The sequence below is a fragment of the Triturus cristatus genome, chromosome 5_2, assembly GCF_964204655.1.
Source record: "Triturus cristatus chromosome 5_2, aTriCri1.1, whole genome shotgun sequence".
NCBI lineage: Eukaryota > Metazoa > Chordata > Amphibia > Caudata > Salamandridae > Triturus > Triturus cristatus.
In genome coordinates, this window is record NC_140588.1 from 26,075,026 (window position 1) to 26,097,135 (window position 22,110).

Below are 22,110 nucleotides of genomic sequence, written 5' to 3' on the forward strand. Positions count from 1 at the left end.
GCACCAGGGCTGGAGCCAAGGGCTCCCAGAGTTGGTTCCAAGTGGAGTATGCAAGGACGGCACCAAATGTGCCCTTCAAAGCAGTCTGGTGGCACTGGCAAGTCCCCCACCCCAGCCCAATATACTACGTCCTGTATGGGAGGTGGTCACACCTCCCTATGACAGGAAACCTATTGTCCTACCTTCCCCTGCTCGAGGTCAACAGGACGAGGGCAGAATTGTGTCTGTGGTCGGCCGCAGCACTACTTTGCTGGCAGACCCTGGAAGACTGTTGCCAGGAGTACTGGGGGCTCCCCGGAGGAGCAAGTATCCAGTATATGGAATCATACCTCCAACACCGGTACCAGTGTTCGGGTATGATCCAACATGCCCAGGTTCAGCACAGGAACTATATAATTAGCCATTGTGTAATGACGGATGGCCACTATGGCTGCCTGCACTTACAAAGCCTGGAGAATCGGCTCCGGGGTTTGTAGAGATGTCCTGCTCATGCAGGGGCAGCCTCACACTTATAATCCAGCACCCTGCCTTCAGGATTGAAAGGCCTGCCTTAGGGGTGACATAAGTTTTACGGGTTGTGACCTCAGAGAAAAAAAAACTAATACCTGTCGTAAGTGGTGTCGGACCAGCTTTCACAGGCTGCAATGGCAGGCCTTTAGTCACAATTTGAGTGTTCTCTTATGGATGACATAATACATGCTGCAGCCCATGGGAGACCCCTGATGTACCTATTCCCGGGGTACCATATTCCAAGGACTTATAGGGGTACACCAGTAGCCAATTGTGGAGGTACAAAAGTACCTACCATGTCAAATGTAGGGAGGATGCACAGTGACTGGGGTCCTGATTAGAAGGATCCCAGTCAGACTAGTCAAAAAACATACTACACCAGTAAAAAGTTGGGGTAACCATGAAAGCAGATCCTACTTTCCTATATGCTGGTAGAAAATGTTTGCATCTGATAACCCACAAGTGCTCTGTGCAGTTTTTTTAGGTCTTGCGCCTAGCGTTGCAGTGGACAGCACTGCTCGCGCAGCGAGACTTCATGTAGGGGCTTCTGAAAGCTGACCACACGCTCGTGCGTGTGCTTTTGTTTTCGTCGGCTGCAATTGGCTTTTGCATGTGTCTTTTAAAAAAAGACAGCACGCAATTGGCGAAAGGCGGGCGCAGTGCTCCGCCCATGGCCTATTGGTATCATGCACAGAGGCGTGCGCGATAATAGGAAACAGATGTCTCGGTGTGGCGCTCGCGCGCGCACCACTCGTTTTGTTTGTTATTCTCGTCTCATTTTTCAGTATCCTCAGTATCCTCTGTGCAAGCTCCTTATCTCTATTAAACACTAATGAGTCAATGGTACAATTATTGATCAGGAAACCAACAGCAGAAAGACAAATAATCCTGCCCTGCTGCAGACAAATATCCCAGTTACAAACCGAATCCATGTACCCGGCAGCTAGTAAGACAAACGGGCACTTATCTGGCATGTGTTGGGAAGTGCTTCAAACGACTGAGGCACTCGACCCAACTTCTCCCCGTCCCATCCTCGGCCAGTCTCCACCTCAGAAGGTTAATGCGTAACCAGTGTTTAAGCGACCTTGAGTCCTCAAGTGAAGCCCGTCAATGTTTAACAAGACTGGTATTGAGGACACCATTTCCCACATGGTTACACAGTCGATGTTATGTTACTGTGTCTATGCTTGTTGGCTGTCCTGACGCATTGACTCACGTCACGATTGTTTTGGATGTTCCTTTTCCTCAGCGGATCACTTTCCACAGGGCTCAGGCAGAATACACCGATTCCTGATGTGCTCTTTTTTACCCGGACCTTGTTATAATTCTGTTTTCCCCTGCTGGATACGAATAAAGAACTTTACACTCCTCAAAGTCTGATAATATTAGAAAGAAAAAAAAGTGACCAAATCACCATTTTTCTTCTGCACTAATCTGCCACCATTTCTTGGTTTATTTTTCGTAAACAGTATACATATACTATTTTATTTTCGGTTACAGCAAGCTGTTTACCTCTACGATGCTCCATGTTATTTGAACATGGTATTAAACGTCAACACATTTTTATCACTTAAAACTTTGGCTGTTGCAGAAAGAAAACAACTCTGCTTTAACATTAGAAAAAGGTCCCTGTTGTGTTGTAGCTGACATATTTGCTATAAATCTAAACATTTACTTTTCTTTAAGGCAATGTAAACCAGACGGAGGACCTTGATATACTTTGCTTTGGCTCTGTTATCGGGTACTGCTGCTTAAAAAGACTCCAAACAGATTTGAATTATAATTGGGAAGTTCAACAGCCACTTCAGAGTGCTGTAGGCATACTACAGGAAAATTCTCAACTATTACATTTTGACAAAATAGAGACGCGCCATTGATCGTTAAATATACCGCACTTTTATTCTACGCCGGCACGCATGAGACGCATCGCCATTTTAAAAGCGCAGGTGCTGACATATATTGTTAGCATCGCCTGCATCGCCTTTCCTGCGTCACCTGGCATTTTCTGAAAAGATTTTTCAAGATGCAACTTTCCTTCGTAGTAGGGTTTATTATTCCTAGTCCACTCCAAAATGGTTGTGTATTAACCCCTTCGCTGCTAGGCCTTTTCCCCTCCTGTGCTAAGCCTTTTTTGGGCTATTTGGGGTAGTGCGCGCTTAGGCCTCTGTAACTTTTTGACCACATTAGGTATCCACGCCAAATTTGCGTCCTTTTCTTCCAACATCTTGGGGATTCTAAAGGTACCCAGGGTTTGTGGATTCTCCTAGAGGGTTCCCAGAAATTAGTCAAAATACAGCAATTTTTTTTTTTTTTTGTGAAAAATGGGAAAAATGGGCTGCAAATGAAAGCTTCTGGGTTTTTCTCTGCAAATGGTATCAAAAAAGGGTTTGTGGGGCTGAAATCACCATTTCTCCAGCTTTTAGGGAATGACAGAATTTTGTTAGAAAACCAACATTTTTTACACAGTTTTGGCATTTTTCTGGGACATACCCTATTTTTGCTATTTTTAGTGCTTTCAACCTCCTTCCAGTTAACGGTAGAAATGGGTACAAAAACAATAATGGATCCTGGAAAGCTATACATTTTTGAAAAGTAGACAAAATTCTGAATTCAGCAAGGGGTCATTTGTGTAGATCCATCAAGGTTTAATTATAGAAATTTACAGGTAAATATAGGAAAAATTAAAAATTTGTTGAAAAAAGCAGCCTTTTGAGTCAACGTTTTCACCTGTAACTTCTTCGAATTATGACATCTCTTTGAAAGCAATGTACAGTTACATCTGGTAGACCTTCCTGGTTGTGGGGACATATAGGACTTGTAGGTTCACCAAGAGCCCAACGAACCCAGAGTAGAAAACTGAGCAGCATTTTGTAATGTTTTTTTTTTTTGTTCCGGGTATATAGCAATTATTGTGGGAAAATGTATACATGGAAAAATCGGTATGAAAGTCACCTATGTATTTCTGAAATGGGAACAAATTACAGAGTTTAGAAACAGTGCATATTTGCACATTTTGGAAATTGGGAATACTCATATTTGCATGACAATTATTGGTCATTTTTCAAAATGACTTTTTTTTTACACAATGTCTTTCATTTGGAAGGGAGAAATGCATCAAAAATCAATAGGTAATAACAGTTGCTTTACAAATTTAAACTACCCTAAGTCTCCCGATAAAAATGGTACCTCACTTGTGTGGGTAGGCATAGTGCCCACGACAGGAAGTGGCTCAAAACCTAAGGTGAACGCACCACATTTTCACACTGAAAATTTACACTTTATTTGCGAAGAGTCTAGCTGTAGTTTTTGAACCCTAGCCCTGCCGGCACCTAGGGAAACCTAGCAAACCTATACATTTTTGAAAACTAGACACCCAGGGGAATCCAGGATGGGGTGACTTGACTGCCTCCCACCATGGTCTGTTACCCAGAATCCCTTGCAAACGTAAAAAATTGACTTAAAAAAACACATTTTCCCCACATTTCTGTGATGGAAAGTTCTGGAATCTGCGTGGATCCACAAATTTCCACCCACCCCGCGTTCCCCAAAGTCCTACGAGAAAAATGGTACCTCACTTGTGCGGGTCGGCCTAGTGCCCGCGACAGGAAACGGCGCAAAACGCAACGTGGTTTTGCAGTGAAAAATGACCCTTTTTTTGGCAAAGTGCCTAGCTGTAGGTTTTGAACCCTAGCCCTGCCGGCACCTAGGGAAATGTTAGAATCCGGGGTCTCTGGTTGGCGCAGGTATGCACTTGCGACAAGCAGGGACCCTTTTCATCTAAGTCAGGGCAAAGGATCACCTCTTTAAAAATAACCCCTGCTCACCCTCTAGGTAACGTGGCGCGAGCAGTCAGGCTAAATTTCCAGAGGGCATATAGGTTAAGCGTTCAAGTTGTCCCACACAATAATCACCACCCCACCACACAAAGACACAAGGCTGTATTTATGTCCAAAATATAATTCTTTATATAAAAGGTTTTCTTTCAGGCAGGTTGCATAAATACAGTTCTCTTGGTAAAATAATCCAGTTACTCTCAAAATGCTTTACGGGCAGTCCACAGTTGTAAAAATGGCACAGTTCTCTTTAAAATAGGTTTCTTAGGTCTTCTGGGCACTTCGTAGCGCCTTTGGGGTGCCTTTGGCAAGGTTTTTACAGTGCCTTGCCGTTTCCCACGCTTCTCGCGTGAGCCGGAGTACGCTTGCCGAGTCTCACTCTTCTCGAGTGAGCACCGGTAATGCTTTTCAATGCAGTATGGTTAAAACGTAGGTACGGTTCGAACCTTGCTGTTCCCAGGGTAAGTACGGGTCGAACCAAGGCTGTTACGGCTCGAACTCAGCCAAAAGGAGCACTTTTCAAAGCGCCATTATTTCAGCTGGCAGTACGGTGCGAACCAGGCACAAGTATTTACAAGGCGGGTACGAACCAAGGCACTTCACAGGCAGTACGGTGCGAACCAGGCACCCGTAGTTACAGGGCAGGTACGGTTCGTACAAAGGCAAGTACGGGCCGTACTTTTCACGCGCTGGCACAATACCTTGCAGATTTCACGGGGAAGGTTCGTGGCGGCCTCGCGGTCCAGTCCAGGGGTGTCCCACGTCGCGCTGGTGTCCCCAGTGTCCAGGGGACGGCGGAGCTTCGTGGGGCGCTCGGGCAGGATGCAGGTTGCCACGAAGGGGGTCAGAAGCAGGAGGGCAGCCTCGGGGTGAGATCACAGCGCCGCGCGCTGTTAGCTTCGGCCGGAGACGCGAACCAGGGCACTTTAGTCCTTTGCAGAAGCCTCTACAACCCGGCAGGGGTCACAGGGACTCGGCGCTCAGGCGCGGAGATCTCCACCTTACTTTGCGAGCTACGGCTCGAGGGGGCAACTGTTCACGGTGCTCGGGCTGTCAGGCCTTTACGTTGTTTGCAGCCACGCCAGCAGCAGAAGTCGCGTTGCTCAGCGAGATCAGGGGATGCACAGGTTCTCCGGGGTCAGCTTGCTGAATCACTTCAAGGCACTTCTCCTCTTCTTTCAGGATGGTAGCGCCCACTGTTCCTGGGGCGCAGGTCAGGGGGCAAGTTCACACGCAAGCCCTTGGAGATTGTTTTAAAGGCACAAGTTGAATCAAAGTCCTTTTCTTCAGGCTTTCCCTCTCCTTCCAGCAGACAGGCACCCACTGCAGGCCAGTCTCTCAGGCAGAGAGACAGTATTCCTCCTTCAGCTTCTCCAGGTCCTTCTCCTTCAGGCAGAGTTTCTTCTTGGCGCAAACAGGATCTAATTTCTTAGGAGCCAGGCTCCTACTTTTATACACCAATTCTTTTGTTCTTTAGCGCCAGGGGGCCTGGGCCTGGCTCAGTCCAGTTTTTGGAGCACTTTGTTGTGGTGACTCTGCGCTTCCCTTTCAGCAGCAGGGCAGAGACATCAGCCGCTCCACAGGGGGCGGCGCCGGCTTTGTGCTGGCAGAGCACAGGTCTATTCAAGAGTCAAGGTGTACTCCTCCCACCCATCCTGGTGTAATCTCTCTACCCACCACCTGGCAGCCAGCCTGTCTCCTGGAATTCCCCAGCCCTGCTCCTTACTGTTGCTAGGCAGAACACACACACACACAGCGCAGAGGCGGACTGAATGGCCAGATCAGTAAATACTAACTTTCTAAAAGTAGTATTTACAAACACAGGATATTAAAATAAACTTTACTAAAAGAAGTATTTTATTATTCTGAGTCCAGGCATACTAAACATGACTTTCTACCATGCTCTATGAGTCCACTGGGGTCACAGCGTGTAGTGACTCCAGCAGCCCATTCTGGCCTATGGAGAGCAGGTAGCCTTCAATAGTGAAAAACGAAAATGGCTGTAATTCACTATTAAGACATGCCACACACATCAGGGCATGTCCTACCTTATGCCTACAATGCACCCTGCCCTTGGGCCTACCAGAGGGGTGACTAATATGTAGTTAAGGGAAGGTTTAGGGACTGGCAAGTGGGTGCACTTGCGCAGTCAGCGCGACGGTACCAGACCGCACGCAGGTTCTGCAGTGGCAGATCCTAGACACATTTTACTAGGCCGCTTCTGTGGGTGGCACAACCAGTGCTGCAAGCCCACTAGCGGCATTTGTATTTACAAGCCCTGGCACTCCTGGTGCACTCTACTAGGGGCTGACAGTAAACCAAATGAACCAATCATGGACACCAATCAATGTATACATTTTACCATAGGGAGAGCATATGCACCTTAGCACTGGTCAGCAGTGGTAAGGTGCCCAGAGTCATAAATCAGCCAACACCAGGTCAGAAAAAATACAGGAGGAAGGCAAAAAGTTTAGGGATGACCCTTCAAAAAGGGCCAGGTCCAACACAACCCCCTTCCAGCCAAAACGCAGGGTAGACCAATCACCACCGTGATGGTCTTCCCTGCTTGGGGCGATAGAACAAGGACCTGGCCCGCAACTGCAGGGGCAGACTCCAGTTCTACGCCAATCTGAACCTATTGGACTCCCTCTGTCCATACTCTCAGGGCCCACCAAGCCAATCCATGGGGAACCCTTCTCCTCACCTGTGGACACCACCTGTGCAGCACCTAACCTTAACTGGCCCACGGGTGTGTCCCACCAGAGAGACAGCAAAATGCTACAGTGGCCACTGACAGTAGTCAGGGATGAGACCCAGGCCGTATGCCTCTCAGGGCTCTCAATCCTCTGTGGTGCCAGGGAGCAGGGGCCAGTAGCCCCAGGTGCTTGGCACCCTTTGTCCATTCTCCCCCTTGTCAGGTCAGGTATGACATCCTGGCACTGACCCACCAGCCCCGGGACTGTACCCAGCGGCTGGACCAAAGACTGGGGTGGCCTCTCCCACACCCGGTCCTCCTCCTTGGGGCTCTGTACCCTCCCACCTGGAGTGGCACCCCCTTCCAGAATTGCCACGGCACCTGTGGCAGGTGTCCTGCGCAATTCGCCCACCAGTTCAGGGGTTCTATCCTGCAACTGGGTGCCCAGGTCAGGGGGGACACCCTGAACCTGGCCCTTCAACCTAGGGTCTAAACCCTTCAGTTGAGCCGGGGTCAGAGGCGAGGACTCCCTCCCTCTGCACCCCCTTCCAGAGTACTGCCCACTCCCAACTGGCGTGGTACCCCCAGAAGCAACATGGGTCAGGACACTGATTACAGTAGTCCCACCCTCCAGGTCAGACAACACCTGAACCTGGCTTCCCAACCCTGGGACCAACCCATGCGGTTGAACGCTCGCCTGGCGCACCAGGACTTCCCGGGGAGCACGCATGCCCCCCCTGAGGGTGACACATAACTCATGTGTCATGTGACAGTCTGCCTGGCGCTGATCTCCCGACCCCTGTCCATCTGACAGTGCCTGAAGATCCCCCAGGACAGAAGTGGTGTCACCATGGTCACTCACGGGGAACGCAGCCCTTCTGGCTGGCCCCTGACCCACTGGTTCTTCCACTGGGGACTCTTTCCCCCTCTCACCCCTCAATCTGGACCTCTGCACCCTCCCAACTGGAGCGGTACTGCCAGACACCAGAACTGATGGAGGCCTGCTTACAGACACTCCCAGCTCACCAGACACTAGGGGATCCCCCTCAACGGGTGGCCCATCAGGACAGCCTAGGCTCCCCGCCTGGTGTTCCCTTAAAGAACCATCCAGGCTCTGAGACTGGGTTTCGGGCACCTGGGGGCACGCAGCCCCACACTCACTCCTTCTCCACTGAGACAGGACGTGAGCCCCTACACCCCTCCCACTACCATGGGACCTAGCTGGGCTACTCTGCACCACTTCCACCACTCTGGGTTGGAAGATACCTGAGCCACTCCCCACAGGGTCATTCCCCAATGCCTCTCCAGACCCTCTGGAATCCACCAAAAGGTCTACCTCCAATGTGAGCTCTCTGCGGTCAGAGAACTCGGTCTCCAACAGGTGTTGACATAGCTCTGGAAAACAGGGACTTAAAATATGCTCTCCCACAATTGGATCACACAGCCCCCTAGCAGGGTTAACCAAACTAGCCTTCACCTTACCATCCAGTGCCTCACACACGTACTCCACACCACTCTCCTGAGACTGGCAAGACAGTATCTGACTGTCTCTGTCACACAACCCACACTCTTCTGGGCGGTCTTCACACTCACCTACCAGGACTTCAATGTTGGGGGAACCCCTCTCCCTGCGCCTCTCATCTAGAGCCAGTAGAGTGTCCCTCCCGCCACTAGGACTATGAACCCCTGCGCCAGTTACCCTATTCCCTTCAGGGATACTGCGCACTACTGGAGCTACCTCATGCCCTTGAACCTCCTGGTGTGTGTTAACCCCCTCCTTCAAGCCAGGCGCCACATCTCTGGGTGTGCGTACTACTCTTTCAGCACTAGAGAATTCTATACTGCTGCCACCATCTGAGCTGGATTCCTCCTCCCACTCAGAAAAGCTCAATCTCTGAGCTACGCACCTTTCTTGCTGCTGGGCTGAGACACTCATGGCCTCAAGCCTCTCGAGCTCCATATCATATTTCTTCATTAGGAAGTCATGCTCCATCTGAATCTTTCTTTCTTCAAGAGCCATTTTCTTTTCTTCCAGAGCCAGCTTTCTGCTTTCTAGCTCCAATTGGATTTTTAATTCCAGCTTTGCCAATAACACTTCGTGATCCCTGGCGGCCTGTCTGTCTGCCAGCTCCTCTGGCAACAGGCCTCTGCCAAAACTGCGAACGCTTTCCGCTGGTTTCAATGGTGTAACTTCCTTAGTTGCACCCCTTGATTCAATCCAGGCTTTCAGCATCTTGTAGAGATCTGATCTGTTCTTGCATCCTGCATGTGGAACCTTGAGCTTCCTGCAGAAGTACTTGAGTTCAGTTCTCTTGTAGCTGTTCAGTTTTGACTCATCCCATTCAACCTCTCCAGCCTCAGAGGCTTCAGACGCGGTTTTCTCTATGCTGTTTGAGCCCGGCATGGCTTCAAACGCAAGGGATCTTCTTTACTTGGCAAGCGAAATTAAATCATAAAAAGTTCTGTGGCTTAAGCTACTGGACCGTCTACTGTGCAATGGTTAGTAATCACTGCGCAGACACCAAGAACGCAAATCCGTAAATCCGCACCGCTGCCACCAATGTTAGAATCCGGGGTCTCTGGTTGGCGCAGGTATGCACTTGCGACAAGCAGGGACCCTTTTCATCTAAGTCAGGGCAAAGGATCACCTCTTTAAAAATAACCCCTGCTCACCCTCTAGGTAACGTGGCGCGAGCAGTCAGGCTAAATTTCCAGAGGGCATATAGGTTAAGCGTTCAAGTTGTCCCACACAATAATCACCACCCCACCACACAAAGACACAAGGCTGTATTTATGTCCAAAATATAATTCTTTATATAAAAGGTTTTCTTTCAGGCAGGTTGCATAAATACAGTTCTCTTGGTAAAATAATCCAGTTACTCTCAAAATGCTTTACGGGCAGTCCACAGTTGTAAAAATGGCACAGTTCTCTTTAAAATAGGTTTCTTAGGTCTTCTGGGCACTTCGTAGCGCCTTTGGGGTGCCTTTGGCAAGGTTTTTACAGTGCCTTGCCGTTTCCCACGCTTCTCGCGTGAGCCGGAGTACGCTTGCCGAGTCTCACTCTTCTCGAGTGAGCACCGGTAATGCTTTTCAATGCAGTATGGTTAAAACGTAGGTACGGTTCGAACCTTGCTGTTCCCAGGGTAAGTACGGGTCGAACCAAGGCTGTTACGGCTCGAACTCAGCCAAAAGGAGCACTTTTCAAAGCGCCATTATTTCAGCTGGCAGTACGGTGCGAACCAGGCACAAGTATTTACAAGGCGGGTACGAACCAAGGCACTTCACAGGCAGTACGGTGCGAACCAGGCACCCGTAGTTACAGGGCAGGTACGGTTCGTACAAAGGCAAGTACGGGCCGTACTTTTCACGCGCTGGCACAATACCTTGCAGATTTCACGGGGAAGGTTCGTGGCGGCCTCGCGGTCCAGTCCAGGGGTGTCCCACGTCGCGCTGGTGTCCCCAGTGTCCAGGGGACGGCGGAGCTTCGTGGGGCGCTCGGGCAGGATGCAGGTTGCCACGAAGGGGGTCAGAAGCAGGAGGGCAGCCTCGGGGTGAGATCACAGCGCCGCGCGCTGTTAGCTTCGGCCGGAGACGCGAACCAGGGCACTTTAGTCCTTTGCAGAAGCCTCTACAACCCGGCAGGGGTCACAGGGACTCGGCGCTCAGGCGCGGAGATCTCCACCTTACTTTGCGAGCTACGGCTCGAGGGGGCAACTGTTCACGGTGCTCGGGCTGTCAGGCCTTTACGTTGTTTGCAGCCACGCCAGCAGCAGAAGTCGCGTTGCTCAGCGAGATCAGGGGATGCACAGGTTCTCCGGGGTCAGCTTGCTGAATCACTTCAAGGCACTTCTCCTCTTCTTTCAGGATGGTAGCGCCCACTGTTCCTGGGGCGCAGGTCAGGGGGCAAGTTCACACGCAAGCCCTTGGAGATTGTTTTAAAGGCACAAGTTGAATCAAAGTCCTTTTCTTCAGGCTTTCCCTCTCCTTCCAGCAGACAGGCACCCACTGCAGGCCAGTCTCTCAGGCAGAGAGACAGTATTCCTCCTTCAGCTTCTCCAGGTCCTTCTCCTTCAGGCAGAGTTTCTTCTTGGCGCAAACAGGATCTAATTTCTTAGGAGCCAGGCTCCTACTTTTATACACCAATTCTTTTGTTCTTTAGCGCCAGGGGGCCTGGGCCTGGCTCAGTCCAGTTTTTGGAGCACTTTGTTGTGGTGACTCTGCGCTTCCCTTTCAGCAGCAGGGCAGAGACATCAGCCGCTCCACAGGGGGCGGCGCCGGCTTTGTGCTGGCAGAGCACAGGTCTATTCAAGAGTCAAGGTGTACTCCTCCCACCCATCCTGGTGTAATCTCTCTACCCACCACCTGGCAGCCAGCCTGTCTCCTGGAATTCCCCAGCCCTGCTCCTTACTGTTGCTAGGCAGAACACACACACACACAGCGCAGAGGCGGACTGAATGGCCAGATCAGTAAATACTAACTTTCTAAAAGTAGTATTTACAAACACAGGATATTAAAATAAACTTTACTAAAAGAAGTATTTTATTATTCTGAGTCCAGGCATACTAAACATGACTTTCTACCATGCTCTATGAGTCCACTGGGGTCACAGCGTGTAGTGACTCCAGCAGCCCATTCTGGCCTATGGAGAGCAGGTAGCCTTCAATAGTGAAAAACGAAAATGGCTGTAATTCACTATTAAGACATGCCACACACATCAGGGCATGTCCTACCTTATGCCTACAATGCACCCTGCCCTTGGGCCTACCAGAGGGGTGACTAATATGTAGTTAAGGGAAGGTTTAGGGACTGGCAAGTGGGTGCACTTGCGCAGTCAGCGCGACGGTACCAGACCGCACGCAGGTTCTGCAGTGGCAGATCCTAGACACATTTTACTAGGCCGCTTCTGTGGGTGGCACAACCAGTGCTGCAAGCCCACTAGCGGCATTTGTATTTACAAGCCCTGGCACTCCTGGTGCACTCTACTAGGGGCTGACAGTAAACCAAATGAACCAATCATGGACACCAATCAATGTATACATTTTACCATAGGGAGAGCATATGCACCTTAGCACTGGTCAGCAGTGGTAAGGTGCCCAGAGTCATAAATCAGCCAACACCAGGTCAGAAAAAATACAGGAGGAAGGCAAAAAGTTTAGGGATGACCCTTCAAAAAGGGCCAGGTCCAACAGGAAACCTAGCAAACCTATACATTTTTGAAAACTAGACACCCAGGGGAATCCAGGATGGGGTGACTTGACTGCCTCCCACCATGGTCTGTTACCCAGAATCCCTTGCAAACGTAAAAAATTGACAAAAAAAACACATTTTCCCCACATTTCTGTGATGGAAAGTTCTGGAATCTGCGTGGATCCACAAATTTCCACCCACCCCGCGTTCCCCAAAGTCCTACGAGAAAAATGGTACCTCACTTGTGCGGGTCGGCCTAGTGCCCGCGACAGGAAACGGCGCAAAACGCAACGTGGTTTTGCAGTGAAAAATGACCCTTTTTTTGTCAAAGTGACTAGCTGTAGATTTTGAACCCTAGCCCTGCCGGCACCTAGGGAAACCTAGAAAACCTATACATGTTTGAAAACTAGACACCCAGGGGAATCCAGGATGGGGTGACTTGACTGCCTCCCACCATGGTCTGTTACCCAGAATCCCTTGCAAACGTAAAAAATTGACAAAAAAAAACACATTTCCCCCACATTTCTGTGATGGAAAATTCTGGAATCTGCGTGGATCCACAAATTTCCACCCACCCCGCGTTCCCCAAAGTCCTACGAGAAAAATGGTACCTCACTTGTGCGGGTCAGCATAGTGCCCGCGACAGGAAACAGTGCAAAACGCAACGTGGTTTTGCAGTGAAAAATGACCCTTTTTTTGGCAAAGTGACTAGCTGTAGATTTTGAACCCTAGCCCTGCTGGCACCTAGGGAAACCTAGCAAAACTATACCTTTTTGAAAATTAGACACCCAGGGGAATCCAGGATGGGGTGACTTGACTGCCTCCCACCATGGTCTGTTACCCAGAATCCCTTGCAAACATAAAAAATTGACAAAAAAAACACATTTTCCCCACATTTCTGTGATGGAAAGTTCTGGAATCTGCGTGGATCCACAAATTTCCACCCACCCCGCGTTCCCCAAAGTCCTACGAGAAAAATGGTACCTCACTTGTGCAGGTCGGCCTAGTGCCCGCGACAGGAAACGGCGCAAAACGCAACGTGGTTTTGCAGTGAAAAATGACCCTTTTTTTGGCAAAGTGACTAGCTGTAGATTTTGAACCCTAGCCCTGCCGGCACCTAGGGAAACCTAGCAAACCTATACATTTTTGAAAACTAGACACCGAGGGGAATCCAGGATGGGGTGACTTGACTGCCTCCCACCATGGTCTGTTACCCAGAATCCCTTGCAAACGTAAAAAATTGACAAAAAAAACACATTTTCCCCACATTTCTGTGATGGAAAGTTCTGGAATCTGCGTGGATCCACAAATTTCCACCCACCCCGCGTTCCCCAAAGTCCTATGAGAAAAATGGTACCTCACTTGTGCGGGTCGGCCTAGTGCCCGCGACAGGAAACGGCGCAAAACGCAACGTGGTTTTGCAGTGAAAAATGACCCTTTTTTTGGCAAAGTGCCTAGCTGTAGATTTTGAACCCTAGCCCTGCCGGCACCTAGGGAAACCTAGCAAACCTATACATTTTTGAAAACTAGACACCCAGGGGAATCCAGGATGGGGTGACTTGACTGCCTCCCACCATGGTCTGTTACCCAGAATCCCTTGCAAACGTAAAAAATTGACAAAAAAAACACATTTTCCCCACATTTCTGTGATGGAAAGTTCTGGAATCTGCGTGGATCCACACATTTTCACCTACCCCGCGTTCCCCAAAGTCCTACGAGAAAAATGGTACCTCACTTGTGCGGGTCCACCTAGTGCCCGCGACAGGAAACGGCGCAAAACGCAACGTGGTTTTGCAGTGAAAAATTACCCTTTTTTGGCAAAGTGCCTAGCTGTAGATTTTGAACCCTAGCCCTGCCGGCACCTAGGTAAACCTAGCAAACCTATACATTTTTGAAAACTAGACACCCAGGGGAATCCAGGATGGGGTGACTTGACTGCCTCCCACCATGGTCTGTTACCCAGAATCCCTTGTAAACGTAAAAAATTGACAAAAAAAACACATTTTCCCCACATTTCTGTGATGGAAAGTTCTGGAATCTGCGTGGATCCACAAATTTCCACCCACCCCGCGTTCCCCAAAGTCCTACGAGAAAAATGGTACCTCACTTGTGCGGGTCGGCCTAGTGCCCGCGACAGGAAACGGCGCAAAACGTAACGTGGTTTTGCAGTGAAAAATGACCCTTTTTTTGGCAAAGTGCCTAGCTGTAGATTTTGAACCCTAGCCCTGCCGGCACCTATTGAAACCTAGCAAACCTATACATTTTTGAAAACTAGACACCCAGGGGAATCCAGGATGGGGTGACTTGACTGCCTCCCACCATGGTCTGTTACCCAGAATCCCTTGCAAACGTAACAAATTGACAAAAAAAACACATTTTCCCCACATTTCTGTGATGGAAAGTTCTGGAATCTGCGTGGATCCACAAATTTCCACCCACCCCGCGTTCCCCAAAGTCCTACGAGAAAAATGATACCTCACTTGTGCGGGTCGGCCTAGTGCCCGCGACAGGAAACGGCACAAAACGCAACGTGGTTTTGCAGTGAAAAATGACCCTTTTTTTGGCAAAGTGACTAGCTGTAGATTTTGAACCCTAACCCTGCCGGCACCTAGGGAAACCTAGCAAACCTATACATTTTTGAAAACTAGACACCCAGGGGAATCCAGGATGGGGTGACTTGACTGCCTCCCACCATGGTCTGTTACCCAGAATCCCTTGCAAACGTAAAAAATTGACAAAAAAAACACATTTTCCCCACATTTCTGTGATGGAAAGTTCTGGAATCTGCGTGGATCCACAAATTTCCACCCACCCCGCGTTCCCCAAAGTCCTACGAGAAAAATGGTACCTCACTTGTGCGGGTCGGCCTAGTGCCCGTGACAGGAAACGGCGCAAAACGCGACGTGGTTTTGCAGTGAAAAATGACCCTTTTTTTGGCAAAGTGACTAGCTGTAGATTTTGAACCCTAGCCCTGCCGGCACCTAGGGAAACCTAGCAAACCTATACATTTTTGAAAACTAGACACCCAGGGGAATCCAGGATGGGGTGACTTGACTGCCTCCCACCATGGTCTGTTACCCAGAATCCCTTGCAAACGTAAAAAATTGACAAAAAAAACACATTTTCCCCACATTTCTGTGATGGAAAGTTCTGGAATCTGCGTGGATCCACAAATTTCCACGCACCCCGCGTTCCCCAAAGTCCTACGAGAAAAATGGTACCTCACTTGTGCGGGTCGGCCTAGTGCCCGCGACAGGAAACTGCGCAAAACGCAACGTGGTTTTGCAGTGAAAAATGACCCTTTTTTTGGCAAAGTGACTAGCTGTAGATTTTGAACCCTAGCCCTGCCGGCACCTAGGGAAACCTAGCAAACCTATACATTTTTGAAAACTAGACACCCAGGGGAATCCAGGATGGGGTGACTTGACTGCCTCCCACCATGGTCTGTTACCCAGAATCCCTTGCAAACGTAAAAAATTGACAAAAAAAACACATTTTCCCCACATTTCTGTGATGGAAAGTTCTGGAATCTGCGTGGATCCACAAATTTCCACCCACCCCGCGTTCCCCAAAGTCCTACGAGAAAAATGGTACCTCACTTGTGCGTGTCGGCCTAGTGCCCGCGACAGGAAACGGCGCAAAACGCAACGTGGTTTTGCAGTGAAAAATGACCCTTTTTTGGCAAAGTGCCTAGCTGTAGATTTTGAACCCTAGCCCTGCCGGCACCTAGGGAAACCTAGCAAACCTATACATTTTTGAAAACTAGACACCCAGGGGAATCCAGGATGGGGTGACTTGACTGCCTCCCACCATGGTCTGTTACCCAGAATCCCTTGCAAACGTAAAAAATTGACAAAAAAAACACATTTTCCCCACATTTCTGTGATGGAAAGTTCTGGAATCTGCGTGGATCCACAAATTTCCACCCACCCCGCGTTCCCCAAAGTCCTACGAGAAAAATGGTACCTCACTTGTGCGGGTCGGCCTAGTGCCCGCGACAGGAAACGGCGCAAAACGCAACGTGGTTTTGCAGTGAAAAATGACCCTTTTTTTGGCAAAGTGACTAGCTGTAGATTTTGAACCCTAGCCCTGCCGGCACCTAGGGAAACCTAGCAAACCTATACATTTTTAAAAACTAGACACCCAGGGGAATCCAGGATGGGGTGACTTGACTGCCTCCCACCATGGTCTGTTACCCAGAATCTCTTGCAAACGTAAAAAATTGACAAAAAAAACACATTTTCCCCACATTTCTGTGATGGAAAGTTCTGGAATCTGCGTGGATCCACAAATTTCCACCCACCCCGCGTTCCCCAAAGTCCTACGAGAAAAATGATACCTCACTTGTGCGGGTCGGCCTAGTGCCCGCGACAGGAAACGGCGCAAAACGCAACGTGGTTTTGCAGTGAAAAATGACCCTTTTTTTGGCAAAGTGACTAGCTGTAGATTTTGAACCCAAGCCCTGCCGGCACCTAGGGAAACCTAGCAAACCTATACATTTTTGAAAACTAGACACCCAGGGGAATCCAGGATGGGGTGACTTGACTGCCTCCCACCATGGTCTGTTACCCAGAATCCCTTGCAAACGTAAAAAATTGACAAAAAAAACACATTTTCCCCACATTTCTGTGATGGAAAGTTCTGGAATCTGCGTGGATCCACAAATTTCCACACACCCCGCGTTCCCCAAAGTCCTACGAGAAAAATGGTACCTCACTTGTGCGGGTCGGCCTAGTGCCCGCGACAGGAAACGGCGCAAAACGCAACGTGGTTTTGCAGTGAAAAATGACCCTTTTTTTGGCAAAGTGACTAGCTGTAGATTTTGAACCCTAGCCCTGCCGGCATCTAGGGAAACCTAGCACACCTATACATTTTTGAAAACTAGACACCCAGGGGAATCCAGGATGGGGTGACTTGACTGCCTCCCACCATGGTCTGTTACCCAGAATCCCTTGCAAACGTAAAAAATTGACCAAAAAAACACATTTTCTCCACATTTCTGTGATGGAAAGTTCTGGAATCTGCGTGGATCCACAAATTTCCACCCACCCCGCGTTCCCCAAAGTCCTACGAGAAAAATGGTACCTCACTTGTGCGGGTCGGCCTAGTGCCCGCGACAGGAAACGGCGCAAAACGCAACGTGGTTTTGCAGTGAAAAATGACCCTTTTTTTGGCAAAGTGCCTAGCTGTAGATTTTGAACCCTAGCCCTGCCGGCACCTAGGGAAACCTAGCAAACCTATACATTTTTGAAAACTAGACACCCAGGGGAATCCATGATGGGGTGACTTGACTGCCTCCCACCATGGTCTGTTACCCAGAATCCCTTGCAAACGTAAAAAATTGACAAAAAAAACACATTTTCCCCACATTTCTGTGATGGAAAGTTCTGGAATCTGCGTGGATCCACAAATTTTCACCCACCCCGCGTTCCCCAAAGTCCTACGAGAAAAATGGTACCTCACTTGTGCGGGTCCGCCTAGTGCCCGCGACAGGAAACGGCGCAAAACGCAACGTGGTTTTGCAGTGAAAAATGACCCTTTTTTTGGCAAAGTGACTAGCTGTAGATTTTGAACCCTAGCCCTGCCGGCACCTAGGGAAACCTAGCAAACCAATACATTTTTGAAACCTAGACACCCAGGGGAATCCAGGATGGGGTGACTTGACTGCCTCCCACCATGGTCTGTTACCCAGAATCCCTTGCAAACGTAAAAAATTGACAAAAAAAACACATTTTCCCCACATTTCTGTGATGGAAAGTTCTGGAATCTGCTTGGATCCACAAATTTCCACCCACCCCGTGTTCCCCAAAGTCCTACGAGAAAAATGGTACCTCACTTGTGCGGGTCGGCCTAGTGCCCGCGACAGGAAACGGCGCAAAACGCAACGTGGTTTTGCAGTGAAAAATGACCCTTTTTTTGGCAAAGTGCCTAGCTGTAGATTTTGAACGCTAGCCCTGCCGGCACCTAGGGAAATGTTGGACTTGGCCCTTCTGGCAGGTTCACCCCTGGACTTTTTGGCTTTTTATTGGTGACTTGGTGTGGTAATTTTTTTGGTTTCTGCGCACTTTCCCTGTGTCCCAGGGTAAAGTGCGTGCGTGCGCTGAGTGCATGTGGTGAGATAGGCCTGCCCTCCCATAGGAATGCATGGGGAATGTATGTGTCCCTAGTAGTTCCTGATGCGTGGGGTGTGCAGGCCCGAGTTTGGTATGTGCGGACTCGTGGGAGTGAATGCTGCGCGATGATGTGTGCGGCGTGCATGTACCTAGTGTGGAAGTGCCACTTCTAGAAGTGGGCACTTCTGTGTGCAGTGTGTCTGTCGCGTGATTGGCTGGTCGTGTCATGTGACGGGCTAGGGATTCCCCAGTGTCAGGATGAGTCACCCAGTGGTGAATGGGGAGATCAGCAGCTAGATGGGTGGGAGGAGTCCACCTGGGTCCTGAATAGGACAGGGTTTTCCAAACACAATGCTGGCCCCGCCCCCTGTGGTGCGACTGACGACCCTAGCCCTGCCAGTCAATAGAGTGAGGGGCTGAGCACATCAAGGGTGCTCCCCAACCAGCTGCGACTGGTTTTCCCCCTCACCCTGAACCCAGAACAAAGGGTTTGCCTGTATAAAAATGGGGCTGTGTCCCCACAGAAACTGTTCTCTGCCAGGATCCTACCTGAAGGGGCTGCTGCTGCTGCTGGACCAGAGGACCGCCACTTGGACTACCTCCCTGCCTGGAGGCCCAGTGAGCTGGCTCTGGGTCCAGCCTTGCCCCCCACCCCTGCTTTGCTGTGTGCAGGGGAGACTTTTGCTGGATTTTGTGGTTCTTTTGTCCTTTAAGCGCTGGGAGCGCCTTATTTTGCCCATAAGCGCCTGGAAGCGCTTTTATCTCCCTTCAGCGCTCAGGAGCGCTTTGTTGCTGCAAGCCGGTGCCCACCCGGCATTTGCCCCGTTCTGGGCCGATCCTGAGGTCCCCTGGCAGGTGCCCACCCTGCCCGGGACATTGCCGCCCTATCGAGTGCCCACCTCGATTTATAGCATTTTAAAAAAGCGCCGGTGCCCACCCGGCATTTGTCCGCGAATCGCCCTCCGGCGCCCGACCAGGAAGTCAGGCGGGCCGGGGGCGGGTCTCCGGGACAACCGGAAACGGAAATAGGAGGGCGGGAGCCTACCCCGCCTCCCACGAACACTCGCGGCTAATTTGAGCCCCGGAGCAGGCAGGAGCCTACCCTGCGCCCCGGGGCACTCCGGAGGAGAAGCGCCGTGTCCCCCACCCAGGCGGGAGCCCACCCCGCACTGGGACGTGTGGCCTTCGTGTTCGGAGCCCGTAGGCTCCGCCTTCCAGTCAAGTCCGCGAGGAACAAGCCCCGCAGACCGAGTCCTGCCTTCGCCACCTCTCCCCTAGCCGGTAAGTGAAAAAGGGAGTCCGGGTGGGGAGAGGCAGAAGCAGAGCGGCCCGCTCCAACGGGGGGCATTGTTTGATTTAGAGCCTGTTAGGCTCCAACGACGGGGCACATTTGCATAGAGTCCCGAGGGACTCCGACCACGAGGCCCGCAATATTTTCTTTGAGCGCTGGTGCGCTCCAACGGCCCACATTGTTTTTGAAGAGCCCAGGGAGGCTCTAAACCTAACGGGGGGCATTTTGTTCATCAGCAGAGCGGCCCCGGAAGGCAGCGGGCCGCTCCTACGTTATCTAGGGGCATTCTTGATTTCGAGCCCACGAGGCTCTAACAGGGCACATTTGTTTATTGAGCCCACGAGGCTCCAACGAAGGCGCACAGTATTATTTAGAGCCTGCGAGGCTCTAGGGGGCATTTCATTTGTTTCAGAGCCCTGGGAGGCTCCAACGTTGGCCCCAGCATTTCCCCAGTTGCCCAGCACTTAGTGGGCAACTGCAACGTTTAGGTTGTGGCCTCGGTGTTCTGGCTTGCGCAGCCTGCGCTGCATGGCCCTGACTTTGCTGGGACATAGGGCGTCCTAGCCCCGACAAGGCCAGTTGGCCTAGGGACTGCCACAGATAGTGGCTTATGTGAGTTCTTGCGCAATTGTGTTTCCCTGCACCTCTGAATGTGTTTATGCGTCATGTGCTTTGCTTTACACCTCTGAATGTTATACATCATGTGTTTATGTGCTTAGACCCCTACAGGTATTGTGATACTTAGGTGGTTGTTTTTTTCTCCTAGTACAGGTGGTGCTAGTGAGGTCCTGATTCCCTGCGCAGTATTTTTCCTAAGGTGGTTAGGGTTGCGTAGGTGGTACTTACCTGATACCAGTAGTCACGGGTTGTGTGCTACATTTGCTATTTTATACTACAGTATTATTCCTATGTTCCAAAAGTGCTAATTCCTGACAGTGGTCCATGTGGCCCTGTCCCCTGTACATATAATCCCTTGTAAATTCTGCCCGTGCCTGTCGGCACATTGTAAAGTGTGTGTTTTTATCTAATGTGTTGTGTATAATACAAAGGCTATTTTTATAGAATACCTTGTGTGGAGTTTCCTTTGTGGTGGGCCTTGGGTGTTGTTGCTGGGTGCGCGCGCAAACGCTTTACACATCGCCTCAGAGATAAGCCTGGCTGCTCGTGCCAAGCTACCAAGGGGGTGAGCAGGGGTTATCTTTGGCGTGTAACTCCCCAGCCCTGACTAGAGTGGTGGTTTCTGTCTGGCTTTGGCGCAAGCCCTAGCCAACCAGAAATCCCATTTCTAACAGGAAACCTAGCAAACCTATACATTTTTGAAAACTAGACACCCAGGGGAATCCAGGATGGGGTGACTTGACTGCCTCCCACCATGGTCTGTTACCCAGAATCCCTTGCAAACGTAAAAAATTGACAAAAAAAACACATTTTCCCCACATTTCTGTGATGGAAAGTTCTGGAATCTGCGTGGATCCACAAATTTTCACCCACCCCGCGTTCCCCAAAGTCCTACGAGAAAAATGGTACCTCACTTGTGCGGGTCCGCCTAGTGCCCGCGACAGGAAACGGCGCAAAACGCAACGTGGTTTTGCAGTGAAAAATGACCCTTTTTTTGGCAAAGTGACTAGCTGTAGATTTTGAACCCTAGCCCTGCCGGCACCTAGGGAAACCTAGCAAACCAATACATTTTTGAAACCTAGACACCCAGGGGAATCCAGGATGGGGTGACTTGACTGCCTCCCACCATGGTCTGTTACCCAGAATCCCTTGCAAACGTAAAAAATTGACAAAAAAAACACATTTTCCCCACATTTCTGTGATGGAAAGTTCTGGAATCTGCGTGGATCCACAAATTTCCACGCACCCCGCGTTCCCCAAAGTCCTACGAGAAAAATGGTACCTCACTTGTGCGGGTCGGCCTAGTGCCCGCGACAGGAAACGGCGCAAAACGCAACGTGGTTTTGCAGTGAAAAATGACCCTTTTTTTGGCAAAGTGACTAGCTGTAGATTTTGAACCCTAGCCCTGCCGGCACCTAGGGAAACCTAGCAAACCTATACATTTTTGAAAACTAGACACCCAGGGGAATCCAGGATGGGGTGACTTGACTGCCTCCCACCATGGTCTGTTACCCAGAATCCCTTGCAAACGTAAAAAATTGACAAAAAAAACACATTTTCCCCACATTTCTGTGATGGAAAGTTCTGGAATCTGCGTGGATCCACAAATTTCCACCCACCCCGCGTTCCCCAAAGTCCTCCGAGAAAAATGGTACCTCACTTGTGCGGGTCGGCCTAGTGCCCGGGACAGGAAACGGCGCATAACGCAACGTGGTTTTGCAGTGAAAAATGACCCTTTTTTTGGCAAAGTGCCTAGCTGTAGATTTTGAACCCTAGCCCTGCCGGCACCTAGGGAAACCTAGCAAACCTATACATTTTTGAAAACTAGACACCCAGGGGAATCCAGGATGGGGTGACTTGACT